Here is a 12465-nt window from a genome sequence, read left to right as displayed (position 1 = left end):
TTCAAAAGCTATCATGCTACCAGTTTCGATGAAATCAAAGGCTTTCTTTATCAGGAAGTGTGAGGTTAAACCCGGGAGGTTTCCTTTGGTAGTCCAATTACTCTCTACTTCAGACTTTTTCAAATGGGTACTTGCTGCAATGACGTGTGACTTAGGAATGGCTTCCAAACCATTGAAGGGTATTTTGTCAGACACAGGGATACCTAAAAGATTGGCATATTCTTCCAAGGTCGGTACCAACTGGTAGTCTGGAAAGGTAAAACACCGGTAGACGGGATCATAGAACTGAACCAGAGTTTTGAGAAGTCCTTCATCAACATGAGTGTTCAAAATAGGCAAAAGCTTTCCATAACTTTTCCTAAAATTAGAAGGATCTTGTACAGAAGATGCTAACTCTATCAGTCTTTCTACATCAGGCGCTTTGAAACCATACTTTTTGGTATACCTTTTTTCCATAACTTAATCCTATAATGTTTGCAAAGAAAATTCTCTAAAATTTTTGGAAAAATCATGTTTTTTTTTTTTATGGAAAAAGATGGGTTTTTTTAATGAATGTATGAATGCATGGATGCATGGATGCCACATATTCAAACATGGTAAAGAAAACATGGTAGTTCAAACATGGTAACATGGTACTACAAACATGGTATACAAACATGGTAACGCAAACATGGTAACGCATAAGTTCAACGGTCCAGCGTCACGAGCATGAGGTCAGAGAACCAAAAATGGGATAGTTCTAGTTAATCACCTGCACAACATGTTCTACTGATACGTCAGAGTCTACATTTTTCTTTCGGATATTACCGGCCTTCCACAATTAAACTCATGAGCCAGTAATATTCTCAAGAAAAACTCGTCTGAGTGTGGTTCTCCGCATGACAACTAATCCAAGTCTTCACCTGAATAGTTTCTGCACCACAACCTAATAAGGCCAGGATGGGTTGGGGTTCTACGGTCTCTCAGCTTCTACAGTTCAATGAAAGTAATAATGTCTTCGCTACGAAACATGCTAAACATATATTACCAACAAGGAACCTCCACTGAGCGGAAGGATTCTCACGTGCGCCTGCACATGACTATACCCTCCACCTAATTTCTTATGTGTACTTAATTCGGGTTAGGATTTGTCCATAATGTATCACTTGTAACAGAACCACACATGTAATAGAACCAAAACCACACATATAACAAAAAATGAAAAATAAAGCAAATAGAATTAACCCTTCCTTTGGAAACAATAAAAAAGATTTTCCCCAGTGAAGTCGCCATTTTTCTGTCGCGGGCGAAAAATCGTTTTGTTCCTCTTTTTTGTGGGATGAGACACCTGATGCCTTCTTTGGGCTCGAGTGCTCAAAAAATGATTTTTCTTTTGTACCGACCAAACTTTTTATTATTTCCAAAAGTGGAAAAGGAAAAAAGCTGCAATAACCTAAAAGTGGGGGGAGAGATCTTGGGTAAGAGGGTTGGTTATACGAAGGGAAGGTATTAGCACCCAACGTATCTATAGTACTCTATAGGTTTCTTTGCTTTGTTTTTCATTCCATGTTATTGAGAGGTTCTTGTGAAATAGGTGGGACCTAAGGTGTTTGTTTGATTATGCTCGCAAAGATCGTCGCGATCCTCTGCATACATATCCATTAGAGGGAATCAGAGCATCTGTAGCTCGGGGTCTACGGGTGCTAAGGTTTGAATGGTTTGAGAGAGAAGTTTTGCTCGCCAAGGATACGACCTTGTGCCTACGTATTCTCAAAGGGATGTTGAGAAAGTCAGAGCAATCGTAGTTCCCACTTATGCTAGTGGAAGCAAAGGAAAATAGACAAATGTCGTCTAAATGCTAGATGTATCTAATCTATATCATCACATACATCTGTTTGATTTTTGTTTGTTTAACCAGCCTTGTGGCAAAAACTTTCAATGAAGTCAGCCTTGTGACAAAAAGTTTTGATTAATCAGCCAGCCTTGTGGCAAAAGTTTCAATGAAGTCAGCCTTGTGACAAAAACTTTGATTAATCAGCCAGTACGGTGGCAAAACGGTTTGATTGATTAGCCAGCCTTGTGGCAAAAAGAAGTTTGATTGATTAGCCAGCCTTGTGGCAAAAAGTTTGATTGATTGATTGTTTGTGATGATATATAAGAGATACTCCTAGCATAGAGATGAAAAATGTCTAATCTCCTAGGGTATTTGGTTTGGATATTGGGGATGCTTATAAGAAGCCCGTGGGTCCTTGTACGAAGCCCAAGAGGAGGCTATCCGAGGGTCCTTGCATTGTAAGCCCAAGAGGAGGCTATGGGAGGGACAATCCAGGGTCCTTGCATTGTAAGCCCAAGAGGAGGCTATGGGAGGGTCACTCGTTTGTACAAAGCCCAAGGGGAGGCATGGTATAGTTGGTTTGAGCTCTTAGAGCGATTTCACCGGGAAACCATACTCTATGTCCTAACCTAAACTAGTGGAGATTCTTTGCACGAAGCCCAATAGGAGGCTATGGGGAACCTAGTGTTGTACTAAGTTGAACAAGTATACATAACACACATATGAACAAACATGAACAAGTATGAACAAATATGAACAAGTACATGAACAATTATGAACAGTTATACATATATGACAAAGTGTGTGTATATAATGGAGTTTATGAAGGAAATATACCTGTAAGCATGATCCATTTGTATACACGGGGGCTCGGGACTCATACTCGAGGAGAGGTCCACTTGAATTTATTCAAAGCTATGTAAACAGGTATTTACAAAGGGGCTTGGGACTTATACCTACATGGAGGCCCATGGTATTTTTGGGAAGATTTAAAGAAACCTTCATTTTTGGTTTGTTATTCAAAGTTAAAAACAGATTGATTGAGATATGTACAAAAGGCGTACAATGAAATACCTAATTTCATGTACTGGAGTGGGTATGTACAAAAGGGCTTGGGACTTATACCTACATGGAGGCCCATGGTATATTGAAAAGTTTTGAAGTTTCTTGGAAGTTTTGTTGTTTTGAAAATGATTTGAAAATTGTTTGAAAAGATTCTATTTTGAAGAAGTTTTATTGTTTTGAAAACTGTACAAAAAGAAAAGAAATGGGACTTACACTCTCTAATATTCGAGAGGCCCCACTTCGTTTTGAAAATCAATTGATCAATTAAAAAGATTTAATCAAAAAGAAGTGGTTTATCGTTTTGAAAAAGAATCGCGATCGCTCGTCTTAAAACGATTTGAATTTGACAAAAGTCAACTTAATTAAGTTAAAACAAGTTTTAATGCTTAATTAAGACCTAAATGATTAGGGTTTGATCACAAAAAATATTTACAAGTGATTAAGTTTGAAAATCAAATGAAAAATAATATTTAAAAGTATTAAAAATACTTAAAAACAAGTCATTTTAAACTTATTTAAAAATGTATCAAATAAATATTTTTTGATGATCTTTTTTGATATTCTTAAAATATATGTGTTAAACAAGAAGTGTGTAAAAAATGAATGAAAAATGAATTAATTTGATGTGTTAAATAATTAATTAAAGTTGTGTGAAAAAAGAAAGAAAAATAGTGTTAAAAAAAAATGGTTTGGTCCCTAGAGGACTTGAACTCGTGACCCTAAGGTCACCAACCAAAACAATAACCAGCTGAGCCACGCTTGTGGCTTGTTAGTAATACGCGCTTGGTAGAATATATTACTCAACTGAATTTCAAAACTTATGAACCAAAAAACGCGCCAAGAACACAATCCCAATTTGAATTTGAATTTTCTGAAAACTGAACCAAATTGATCAAGTGAAGGGTCTAACTCACTCGTTTTTTCATAAGGATCATGATGGTGGTCTTTAATTGCATTTATTTTCACTCTAAGGCTATCAATTTTCTGATGAACACGAAGAACCCTAATTCTATGATTCAATCTGAAATCGTGTATGTGCAAGTTATGATGCAATTGATTGAGGGTTAATGATCCTCATGTGTGCAGAAATGAGATGGTATGTTCATATTTCATTTATGATGCGTGGAGAGTAGAGTTTGAAGTTCAAGTGCACTTACCTCAAAAACGGCCAAACTGAGAATTGGATTTTGATCTGGAGGTGTTACAGATGCTTTGTATCAATCTGAATAGCTTCTATGATGATTATGGAAGGTGTCTGGATGTCTGGAACAAGTTGAATTCATCTGAGCATGGCCATGGCACCCGATCTGCAGTTGCTTCAAGTATGAATCGAATTTGAAGATGGAGATGTTTCAGATCATATGTGAGTGTTTGGATAGTTCATATGTGATATATATGAGGTGTTGGAAGTGTTAGTTTGGACAGAAATGATCTTGAATGGATTTTGGCATGATAAGGCCATGGTTATGCATATTTGAGAAGTGAGGTAGTGATTTTGAGCTTGAGGTGTTTTTGGGGTGTATGAGTGGTTCAAACAAGTTTCAAATGATGTTTATGAGTTGTGGGAAGCATCACTTTGCTCAGAACTTCAAGGGTTTAGAGGTTGGGATTTCTACCTCTTTGAAACTTAAGAAACTTGCAATTCAAGAAAGAAAGAGAAAGCCTATAATTTGTGAGACTTTGGTGTGTATTTGGAAGTGATTTGAACCTCTATTTATAGGCCAAGGATTCTGAACTCAGAACTTTGCAACTTGCTTCAAGAAGTGATGATTTGGCTTAAGGGATAGAAAGGAATCTTTCACATTTAATGCAATGGTTAAAAGTAACTAAACCATGGTTATTTTGGCCAAGCTTCTTATCTCTTTCCTATCTGATCTTAAACCAGAAAATATCATTCAATCATTGCTTTGGTGTGTCATTACTTGCATTATTTGGCAAATTGGTTCATAACTTTGCAAAAATGGCTTGAAATTTCAAGTGAAATGGTCACTAATGTCAAAATTCAAAACCATAGCTACACTCCATATTTTTTCATGCTCTTGGACATTTTGGAAAGCTCATATTACATACTTCAAAACCCTAGTTGAAAGTTTCTTCAAGATCTTTAAGGAAGTGGGTGAAAAAGATCCATGAACTTTGAGAAAAATGAGGTTTTAAGTGAAGTTTTCAAAAGATACCAACTTTGAAGCTCCATATCTCTTAAATGGTTGATCTTATGAAAAAAAATTATATGTGACAAAGTTGTTCATTGGATCAAAATCTACAACTTTCATGTTGGAAGTTTTTTTCAGTTTGTAGGTGAAATTTTGAGAAATTTCCTCCCAAAGTTTGGAAAAAACCATGAAAAACACTTAGAAAAAATTTTCTAAGTATGAAAGTCAAACTTTGACTTTTTGATTCTTGATTGATTTTCTTGATTTTTCTTGATCAAATGACTTCTCATATCATATATTGATGATTTAAAACTTCAAAAGTCATGGTTGACCAAAATTCCCCAAAAGTCAATGGTGATTCTGTACAGTTGACTTTTTCAGACGAATCGCGTTTCTGGAGTTTTCAAATGAAACAGGCTATCCTCACCAAATGAGTGGTATGAATGGATCATATTGAAGCATTAGAGGATATTGAGCCATGGTTTGAGTTGTGGCACCATGTCCTGATTAAAAAGTCAGTTATTCAGTGAATTAGGTCAAAAACCCTAATTGTCGACCTGATGAAATTGATGACTGTGGACCTTGAATTGAGATGCAATTTCCATGGGATATTGTCATAGGGATTATTTGAGGATGATTGAAACCTTTGATTGACTTCCTGGGGATTTTTGGGGTTTCCCAAATGTGATCCCTGATTTTAGTCCCTGATAGTTCAAAACCCTGATCTGAGGATTTGTCTGATCAATCTTTGTGTAGGAGATGTCTTGAGCCAATGGATTAGGTCAAAATGATGCACTTGAGGTCTTGATATCATGTCCCAAGTCTTTAGGTCAAATCCTGAGCAAAAGTCAGGAGTATGCTAACTTCAGTCAAAACCCTAATTCAGTCGATCCAAAGCTGCTGAGCTTGTTGAAATGAATCTTTGAGGACCAAATATTGATTGTAGATGAAGATGATTCATTTGAGATGAAGGGAGAATAAAACCCTAGTTGATTATTGCTTGTACTGATGAGTGATTTCTTGATTAAATCCCTGCTGAGTCACAAGTAGCAAACACAAACTATGCAATTTGTTAGAGATGCAAATGATGCATATGCAATGATATGAGGTGGTATCTTAGGTCAAAAATTGGGGTATGACAGGAGGCAACCCACAGTTTTAATAATTTATTTCTCTGTTTGTTTATTTTATTTTCAGGAAATAAAAGAGGGCATCTCTAGTGAAAGCTCGGAAGTGATCATTGGAGTGCAATACCCTCTGTAAGTAACCTCTCCAAGGCTTGTTCTAAAACATTGAGGACAATGTTTGGTTCAAGTGTGGGAGGGGTTCTTTTCATTTGCTTTTAATTGTTTTCCATTTTTGTTTTTGTTTGTGTGTTATGTTGACATTGTGTTATAGATCGACTTATGGATGCCGAATGAATGATGAATGGTATTTAGTGGATGAAAGGTGCAACCTGAACCTATTCCCCCGAGGCACCCTGGAAGTTGATGCAACCGAAAGAAAAGTAACTGTTGGACGCAACTTGCGGATACTGGACAAAGAGGATTTTATGGTGTACCTACGCCGGAAAGAAGCCACATGACACGAGGAGTGCTTTGGAACCTGTAAGCTTACCCAACAAGGTGAGGTTATAAAAAGCCAAACACAACAGATTATCATCATGAGAGTTCATTCAGGTATGACTTTATCATTCTGATTTTGCGTATGTTCTACTGACACAGCATAATATGAGGACACACACTGAGGCATTTGTTTGTTTTACCACCTGAGCCTTTCTAGCCATCGAAATTATATGTTTATCCGTTGTTACCCCAGTTGAGCCATATCCTTTTGTTTGTTATAACCATATATGTAACCCGCGGCCAAACACTTCCAACCCTTGCTCGGCATAAATGTTGTGGTTTTCAGAGTTGTACTAAAATCTAAGTTTGGGGTAGTAATCATCAAAGAAGAGGGCAAGTAAAAAAAATGAAAATAAAAATTTTGAGACACATGAATGTATGTCCCATAAAAAAAGAAAGAAAGAGAAAAACTTGCCCGAATGAAAGACTCAGTTACATTAAGCACTCACGGAAGAATGAGTGAAGCAAAAGAGTCTAAGTCGAATAAATTCCCGATGTAACAAGTTGAGCACAATTACGAGAAACACAACATGAATGTTGAACCTAAAACCAATTGTTTATCCATTTCCTTGTGTATCCCACCGTACCTAAACCCCATTACAACCCAGAAGACCTCGAAAAGTGTGTGAACTTTGTTAGTATAGTGTAGGTAGAATTTATACAAAATTAAGAGTTGATATTGCATACCTTTATTTTGTGAGTGCAAAACACTTTAACCCTGAGAGATTTGGCGAGAAGTGTGAAAAAGCTTGCAGGTAAAAAGGTACTCTGATGTGGAAGTGTGGTAGAAAGCTTGGTTCGGCAAGCCAGAGATTCTAATAGAATGGTAGACGCAAGTTGCGAATAACATCGGCAGTGTTGTGGAAATAAAAATCCAGGGTGACCTCTGTTTGGTCTCTTGCATCGCTTGAGGACAAGCAATGAGATAAGTTTGGGGTTGTGATCGGTCACCATTTCTACCTAATTTCTATCATGGATTCGGTCTAAATTTGTTTATTCGGTAACATTTTGATCAATGTTTTATTGTTTTAGTTTAAGTATTTCATGTTTGATTGTTTTTATGTTTACTTTGCATTATGTTTTAATTTAAGTTATTTAGATGCTTTTTATGCCGTTTGGTTAGTTGTGTACGAATTTCAGGTTTGAACAAGTCATCTTAAGTGTCAAAGCAACTATGAAGGAAGGAGAGGCAAGAGAAAGATGAAAATTCAAGGTTCTGGGGTCTAACACGGCCGCCCGTGCTTCCACGCACGGCCCGTGTCAGGAGAATGGCACTCTCCATACAAAATCCAGGGACCACGCACGGCCGCCCGTGCTTCCACGCACGGCCGCCCGTGCTTCCACGCACGGCCCGTGACAGGATGACTGGGAGCAAAAATAAAAATAAAGAGCAGCACGGCCGCCCGTGCGTCCAAGCACGGCCAGTGCTGCTGTGAGCGTGAAAACTTCCAATTTTAGGGCTTTTTCACTAAATCTCCATCTTGAGGGTACTTTAGACATTTTATTTGCCTGAGATTTGTACCTAGACTATTTAGTTGAGTTTGAGAGAATTATTTTGGGACTTTTGCATCATACGATAGAAAATCACAGAAGAGAGAAGATAGCTTCATCAAGGGTTTCGGAGACGGAGAGATTCAACGGTGGACACCATTGAAGATCAAAGTTCCCAATTATCTTTGTAATGTCTAAATTCTTTACTTTGTCTTTCTTGAATATTATGAGAGGCTAAACCCCCCAATGCTAGGGGGTGGTCCTGATTTGGTTTTGTAATAACGATGAATTTGTGATTTCGTCAATACATTGGTTTATGATTTTCAGTTAAATTATGCAATGTTCTTCTTGTTTTCTTTATCGGTCAAATAAGGATTAATTTATGGCTAACAAATACAGGACTGTAGTTGTTAGGGTTTGTGCATAATTTGATTATAGTAGATATCACCTAGGACTAGGTATACCCTATAATTACCACATAATCTTGATTATATAAAAGCTTGGTTTCAATTTAGGTTCCTAAGGACTTAGGATTTAGGTTGGAAGACCAAAGGTTTCCTCACTAAGGACTTAGGAGGAAACACCCTAAAGATGTGGTAACTGAATGTTATGAACTTGTTGAAGAGATCTTAATTCTGAAAGTGTTACATGCCAAATCAACCACTCACCCTAGCATCTCATATATTTGATAACAAAACTAAATTTATTTTTCTCATTATTTTTCTTTGCAAGGATTAAATTCCCCAAAACCAAAACATTAGTTTTTGTTCAATTGAATTACATTTTACGAATCTGTATTTCCTACGCAGTCCTTGAGATCAACATTCGGGGAATTTCCCCTATTATTACTACAGAGGCAAAAATAGTACACTTGCTATTTTTCCGATCACCAATGCTTCTATTTGACATCTGTACGCACTCAGAATAATATATAAAAAAATAAATACCATGACCAGATCAAAGCGCGCGAAGTTTGAATTGGCAAACCGAGTGATGACACCTCATCATCTTCCCCAACAGAATTGCAAAAACTTGTAAAATTAGCTATGAATTTGCTACGAAATCGTTCATAGCAACCAGACCTGAAAAAATAGCGATTTGCACATACACTCATATAAATAGGGCGCGACCTCTCCACTCTTCTCGTCTGAACCATACGAATCTAACCACGCATTCAATTGATCCTAATTTTACTTCTAATCTAAAAGCCCCAAATGGAAACCCTAAAACTCCAAACGGCATTTAATGGAAAAACATGGTTAAAACACGCAAGCTTAAAATAACCGACCCAGAAACGTCCACAGCATCGAAACAAACAAGAATATGCAACTAGATTTCAATGATGATGCATATATTGCCCAGATCGAAGAGATTTTCAGAGTGGCTTACCTTGACAAGTATGAGATAATTCTGGGGGTGTTGATGAAGCGTATTGATCCAGACACGTTCAGAATCACTTGAGGAACGTTTTGCACTCCTTAGTTCTTCTTGCCAATGCCTGATTCTCCAAAATCGAATCTCAAATTTTGGTGAGTTTTTGAGTTCTTGAGCTTGTGCCTCTGGTCCAGATTTTCAACCCCTATTCGTGTGGTCTCCTTTAGATACTTATAGGCAATGGATTAGGTCAATAAAATTGTCCAAAACCTCACTTAAATCCAATCTTGCAATTTGAGAAAATTTGATTTTATTCCTTTTATCAAAACCTTCTATTCTTGTCCAATCTTGTACCAATCTTTTTTCAATCTCTTAATCACGTTATATTGTATTTTGCCATAAATGCTGATTAAAATCAATCCATATGCACCTCTTTAGTAAAAAATTTGATTTTCCCTTTAATTAATCTATTTTAAATCATTTAAAAAATGAAATAAAATTATATATAAATTAAATAAAAGGTGAAATTCGTGGCATGTGGTTTGGATAGCTTGTGGGTCAAGTTTGAGTCATAAAATGTAGGCCCATTTGCAAGGAATTCAATTTTGACCTTCTTATTTCACATTTTGCCTCCAAAAATTGCTCAACTTTGATCAAGCATATCTCACTCAATTTTTAAGCTATGAGGGAGTTCTAAGACTTTTTGGAAACCTCAAGAGGTCCTCTATAAGCCACTTTGGAACATATTTTTCATTTTGGAGCTTTTACTTTGATCATATCTTCTTTGACAAAAAAATGCTTTTGAAGGATACTTGAAAAGGACCTGTAATCTTTTGCATTGTACCTCTCAAATGAAGCATTTCTAGCCTTGGCTTGTGAGAGACAAAGTTGTAGAGAATCCAATTTCCTTCAAAATAGGCTTTGATTGGGGAATTTTTGATGTTCCATGTGAAAGTTATGCCCAGTCAAAGTTGGGTTGACTTTCTCCTAAAGAAACCCTAATTTGAACCTTTTTGCACTTGTTCATTTCTGAGTTTCTACTAATGGAATCATGATCAATCTTTGATCAAATGATGGATATACTTTAATTCACTTGATGTTGAACCAAAATCGAGAGCTTTAGATTGTGCTTTGACTGTGATTGACTTTTAGGTCAAACCAGTTGACTATGGATCATTTGGACCATTGAGTGGGCAAAACTTTGGAATTGAATTTCCTAGTTTTAAGGGAACCTTTTGTGAGAGAACTCCTTAATGCATCCCTTGAGCATTGACTCATTGTGAGTGAAATGTGGGAGGCAAATTTTGGGGTATGACAGCTGCCCCTATTCAATTACCTTGGATCGAATGGCGTGAGAATACGTAGGTCTCACGTTGTTCGGATTGAAGAGTTATTAAATAATGGAAGACCCCTAAATTTATCCCGCGCTTGGGTGTGAGAGAGAGGATCGTCCTGCTAAAGCCTGAGTCTTACATAGCGAGGACTTGTGGTTAGTTGTATGATCATCTTGCTACCATTGATAGCAAACTTTCGTAATTTGTGGACCCCCAAAGGATCACTTGCTATAGTTCTAGCAAGTTCACCTGCACCAATAGGATTACTTGTCATAGCTCTGACAAGCTCGTCTGCACCGTTCGGATCATCGGTCCTGGTTCGGACAAGTTTCACCTGCACCATTAGGATCCTTTATCCTTGTTCGGACAAAGTCACCTGCACCAAGGGATCATTTGCTATGCTCATAGCAAATTTACCTGTACCAATAGGGTCTTTTGCGAAGGTTATCGCAAATTCACCTGCACCATTAGGATCCTTTGTCCTTGTCCGGACAAATTCACCTGCACCAAGGGATCATTTGCTATGCTTATAGCAAACTTACCATCCCCAATAGGGTCCTTTGCGAGGGTTATCGCAAATTTACCTGCACCATTATGATCATTTGCGAGAGTTATCGCAAATTCACCTGCACCATTGGATTGCTTACCCTGGTTCGGGCAAGTTTACCTGCGTAGAAGTTTGTTTTGTAAATGCGTCTGCATCATGCTTATGCGCATGCCCCTGTTGTTTGTATAATGTATATGTATGAATGTTTATACATGTAAATGTTGCATGTATGCAAATGAACATGTATGATAATTCCAACGTCTTATCTCCTTATCATCCATTGTCTTTGTTTAACCCCTTTTGAAGTGTTGGTGAATCCTAGCTCGGATTGTATTTGAATGACCTACTGATATTATCCTTTGTGAAAAAGTTATATCAGATTAGAGTGATCGCAGCGTAGGGCGTATGTAGCCTTCCAGAGATTTCGTAGTTTTATCCTATTGTTTTTGTATTGAAAGTTTGTAAGTTTCTCAGATTAAATCCAAGTTAAAGCTTATGAAAATAATTTATCCTTTGCAAATGGTATTGAAATGAGAAAGAAAGCGTAGTATGCAAGAAAAGGGAATTTTTATTGATATTGCCTTGAATTGGCGAGTGTACAGAAATGCGAGAAAAGAAAATGACAAATAGAAATGATATTAATACTGTCGTTGCTCCTTTTGTTATCGAGGGTCCCAGTAATCCTTCGACCTTAGAAGTAGATGATTGTACGAACCCTTATCCTTCGTAGTTTGCCTTTGGCTTATGTCCAGTAATCCTCCTTTTGCTAGGCATAATACTTCTTGACCGCATCAGAGTTGATTGGGTGCGGTATCTCATCCCCATCCATTGTAGTGAGAACTAATGCCCCTCCTGAGAACATCGTTTTTACAATATATGGACCATCGTAGTTGGGTGTCCATTTTCCACGGGCGTCAAGTCGAGGTAATAGTATTTTCTTGAGAACAATATCACCTTCTTTGTAAGTTCGAGGACGGACCTTTTTATCGAACGCCTTTTTCATCCTTTTCTAATAGAGTTGCCCGTGACACAAAGCCGTCAGTCGCTTTTCTTCAACGAGATT

The sequence above is a fragment of the Vicia villosa genome, linkage group LG4, assembly GCF_029867415.1.
Source record: "Vicia villosa cultivar HV-30 ecotype Madison, WI linkage group LG4, Vvil1.0, whole genome shotgun sequence".
In the NCBI taxonomy this organism is placed as follows: Eukaryota; Viridiplantae; Streptophyta; class Magnoliopsida; order Fabales; family Fabaceae; genus Vicia; species Vicia villosa.
Note: the sequence above shows the minus strand (reverse complement) of the source record.